This window comes from Motacilla alba, chromosome 12 (assembly GCF_015832195.1).
Source record: "Motacilla alba alba isolate MOTALB_02 chromosome 12, Motacilla_alba_V1.0_pri, whole genome shotgun sequence".
NCBI classification, from domain to species: domain Eukaryota; kingdom Metazoa; phylum Chordata; class Aves; order Passeriformes; family Motacillidae; genus Motacilla; species Motacilla alba.
In genome coordinates this window covers 9,928,041-9,932,689 of record NC_052027.1, presented here as the reverse complement: position 1 = coordinate 9,932,689, position 4,649 = coordinate 9,928,041, and the positions used below count along the sequence as shown (strand labels likewise).

Genomic DNA, 4,649 nt, shown 5'->3' with positions numbered 1-4,649 from the left:
GGAGTTGTGTAGTAGGGAAGGGGTTTCCTTACAGAGCAGTTCCACCTCAGTTTAACTGAAGTCTGGATAGTCTTAAAACATTCAAGTTGTCCTCTTCAGGCCTAGAAATCAAATTCCAGCTGGCAGCCTGGAGTTGAAGTATAAGCTTTCAAGGGCAGAGGGAATTCCTTTATCTCTATGAAGTAATCACCATGTGCCCTGAAGCATGAGGTAATCTTACTTAACTACTACATTTTTATTAAGGTCCAGTGAGATAATTTTACCAAATTCTGCTGTTTTCTTTCTGAGGAATTTACTGAACAATTTCCCCAAAGTTTGTTAAAATCTACCTAGCTCAATGGATAATGGGAATTGCAATCAACAGCTCTCAGTTTTACCTATCAAATTTATTTTGCAGATTGTCTCAACATGCAAGGTGTCATAAAGTCCACTTCTGCAAGGCCAGCTAGAAACTGCCTCAGGTTTTCATTAATGGGAAGAAAATAGAAAGTATAGAAACCCTTGAAAAAAATGAGAAATGCATTTTATGCTTTCAGCTGCTCTGGGACAAACAGACAAGTTTGACATCAGGGTCTCACTCTTTAAGTAGCCACAAAGTATAACCTAAGTGGCAATATTATTTACAGTGAATAAATAACATCCTCTAAGTATTTGGGGGATAAAAGCAGAGGCTTAAGAAAGGTGAATTCTTCTCGTAGTGCAGAGAAAGTGCAAGGGATCCCAGGCTGCTGACATATTCATCCAAGTCACCAATTCAATCAATCCTAATGCAGCACTTTGTTATCACTGCTTCCCACAAAATAATTCTTCTTCGACTTCCGTATCATCCTGCTGAGCAATGCTTGGAAAGCAGCTGTGCCAGCACTGTGGGCTCAAAAGGAGATGTCCCACAGGGTGACCACTGCCTGTGAGAACCTACCTCCTCTGTGGCCCCTTGATCCCCTGCCTCAGTGGGTGACAGAGGACAGGCTGCATCCCTCAAAGTGCAGACCTACCCATCCTTGCTCTTCTGCTTCAAACAAAACCAACACAAAGGAGATTGTGAGGGTCCTTGTGAGGTATTACTTGGGAACAAGGACTGCAGCCTGAGCTGTCCTCTGTGTGGGCTAACCCCAGGACAGGCCCTTCGGATCAGCTCCATGTGCGTGCGCTGGCAAAGCATCATGGATGCTTAGGCAACTGTTATCAGATCTCTGTTTATAAATACAAGATTTTGAATTTGGCTTGAGTGCTTAAGCTTACTAGCAGGCAGGCTTCCCCCCAACAAAAGCACAATAACAACCAGAACGAACAATCACTGTTTCACCTCTCCCACATTAGCTATTAATAATGTTAATTTACTTCCTTTGAGAGATACCATATGGTCCCCTTCCTGATCCCTCTAGAGGCATAAGAAAAAACTAAGGAAATTAGAGAGACTCCATAACACTGATGGCCACATCCAATGTCTTATCAGACTTCCTGTTGTTGGGAGTATTGTTTTCCTTTAAAGATTAATATTTACAATGGTTACTTAGTTATCTTAGTTCATTTGGTGACCATTAAAGATTCCAGTCCTGAATGCGATGAATGAACCTCCTTTTATTTGTCCTTGATGACTTATTTGTCTTGTGCCTCGTCTGGCTGGAAATCAAGGAAAATAATTATTGGGTTGGGCTTTTACTGCAATTTCATATGAGGGTTCAAAGTGCATGTTTCTGTTTGTTTTAGAGTGGGAGCCCTTACCTGCTGTTTCTGCTGATGTATGCATATTTAAGAATATATGTTTTCTGATTAGAAGCAAAGTTAAAATAGGTGTTTTCACCTATTTTTCTTAAGTTGCATGCCTGGTTTGGGTACTCCGTGGGGAAAAAAGAGGATGTTTCACATTTCATCCACAATTGGATGTACAACAGCCATAAAGGGACACCAAGGGGGTCTTTGATGGGACAGAAAAGGCAGCATGTGGCTGTGCACAAGCTAAAGGAACAATAACCCACTTCAGAGTCTGTCCTTAGTTTTCCCCTGTGTATCAGCTGAAGTTCAAGGGATTTCTCAGCAAGGGCTAAAGAAACAGTCATTTTTTGTCCTGTATTTTTAAATAAAAGCCCAAAGGCAAAGCAGGAAGCAGTCGCTCAGTGTGACACAGATGGGGATCTCAATCTGGATCCAGCTGCCTGCTTCCAGAGCTACAGAGGCATTTCTAGGCATGGGGGATTTTGAAGCTACCTTGAGTTGTCTTTGTTCCTGCTAAAGAGGAGTTCAAAAATGCCCTTGTACTCACAGGGGTACTAGACCCAGCCCAGTTTTCTGGAGAACACCATCAGAGGAAAACTCCATCCATACTGTGAATTGCTGGGCTCTAACTTTGTGCCACGTGCAGCATTACTGCAGGGATGGACATGGGTGCATGAGCATGCCCTGTTTTTCCTCTCAGCTTGAACTAGAGGCACACCTTGCCTTCCCTGGAAGTGGGAGCTCCTACCAGTTCATCCTCAGCTGACCTTAAAATGGATTCATTTCCATCTTTGTGAGCAGAGCCCCTGAAGTGCGCTTCTGGTGGTAATCCCCATGCTGGCCACCTCTCCATGCATCCTTCCTTCCCCAGCCCATCAGTGTTTTCTTGAGTAAAGTCCTCTGGACCACAAAGGACAGGATTCAGCCAGGTCTGTTGATGATGTGATAATCATTTTGCATCGTGAACCTCACAAGCGAGGTGGTTCTCAGGCACAGTTGTCTCTTAGAGAAAGGATAATTTATAATCATGACACTTCCAAGGTCTCTCTCTTTTTCTCCCCTTCCCCCTCCCAGTCCTTGCTCTCATCCCCACTAGTGAATATGCAACAGACCATCCCAGCACTTGCAGGGGGAGGCTGCTTTTCAGGTTTCCTTGCAGAATTCTGTCTCATCCTGAAGCAGCATATTTGATGCACTTTTATACTGGACTCATTTGCAAAATGACAGATGTTTTGATCCGATAAGGAACGCGGTGCAGCGGCCAGCGGCGCTGCAGAGCTGCTTGTGTTCCTCACCTGAATCACAAATGAGATAATGCTTTCTTATCTGGTAAAAAACACAGCAACTGCACATATAAATAACACGTCACCAAGTGCCAGCTGTTTGTGCCAATGACATTTTTCTTAAAAGAACAGCTCCCCCCATCATCTGCTTTCCCTCTTGCAGAAAATCTGGAGCTCTTTTGCAAGCACAGCAGAAAATATCTATTTTTTTTTTTTAAGCTGCAGTTACTTTAAAATAATTCCATATGAGCAAAAACCAGATTTTATGACTCAGGTTTGGGCATTTTCTTTTCTTTTGGGGTTTTTTTTTTTTTGGGGGGGGGTTATCACTTGTTTGGATTTTTGTTTTTTTTTTTGGTTTTGGTACTTCCTTGTCCTTTTTCTGCATCTCTCTCTGAACAGAAGAAAGTAAGTATCGCTGCTGCTTTCTGTCTCTTGGAAAATCATTCTCGCAGACCTCACTGGCTTTCCATGATTTCAGGGCTTCTGTTCTGAATGATGTGGAAGAAAGTTACCTAATGTTTAATTTTTTTTTCTGATTTTGAAAATGTGAAAGAGAACAGTAAGTCACTTTTCTTAAGGTTTGTAAAAGGTTTTTTGTTACCTTGAATTTAGATTGAAGGTAAAACCACCTCTAGAATCCCAGACACAGAAGAAAGCAGGCCCACTCACTCAGTAACCTTTACTATTAATCCTTGCAGACAATAGAACTTTAAAATCCTACCAGGTGAAGTTGTTCTGGTAATTGATCTGTTCGATGTTTTATTAGGATAAAACTGAGAAACATTTTTCAGCATTTTGCCAGCTCAGGCAGGGATGTATTTCTGTTACAAATGACCTTCTGGGAGAACTTGACTGGGGGGACATGATTCATTGGCAGCCTGCTGGTGACAGCCTTGTTTCTATTGTTCTAAAACTCTGGTTTCACATTTCTCTTGTTAGATAAGCTGCAAACATTAACTACACAGTGAGCTACAAATAAAGTGTGATGTAAGAATTAAGCCCATTATCTGATTGGCAGTGCAGGGCCACTCTTCCAGGTTAAGGGTTTGAGCAGAGGTTTTGTTTTTTGATTTTTGTTTTTGGTTTTTTTTTAAAGCAAAACTTTGGCTTCTTACATTAAGGGTTTGAGCAGAGGTTTTGTTTTTTTCTTTTTTTTTTTTTTTTAAGCAAAACTTTGGCTTCTTACATTACTGAAAGCATTGTCCTCCCAAAAGATAAAATATTCCTTTGGAAGCTGCAGTGTGTATATATAGAGTGAGCTATAAATAGTCTGGAGCTAGTTCTGCACGGTACCAGTGTGCAGAGATATTAAGGACAGATTCTGATTTTTATGGCTACAATGGGGCTGCTGAGAAAAAACAGTCTGAAATGGGGGGTTTTAAATTTTATTCAGTATGTTTAGATTGACACCAAGATAAGAATCTTGCTGGGGCTTTATATGTGTTTTAAGGAATAAAGGAGTTTAGTAGCCTCAGTTTAATCTTCATTTGAGTTGGAGATTACATATTAATTTCTGGAATTCTTATTTAGGACTAATACAAAGGCAAATGAATTCACTCTTAAATAAGGAATGTCTTGATTATCATGCTAGCTGAAAAATAGGTCTATATACTCCCACAGCTCAGCTGCTGTGAGTGGATGTGCATA

The 4,649-nt window shown here is 41.1% G+C and overlaps 1 long non-coding RNA gene across 1 annotated transcript; it reads right to left on the bottom strand.

Annotated features, from left to right (window-relative positions):
* Window positions 1-367: 367 nt before the first annotated feature.
* LOC119706088 lies at window positions 368-2,820 on the bottom strand. Its single transcript, XR_005258395.1, has 2 exons — window positions 1,726-2,820; window positions 368-1,623 (listed from the first exon to the last, which is right to left on the bottom strand). It is a non-coding gene; the product is annotated as an uncharacterized LOC119706088 (long non-coding RNA).
* Window positions 2,821-4,649: the final 1,829 nt, after the last annotated feature.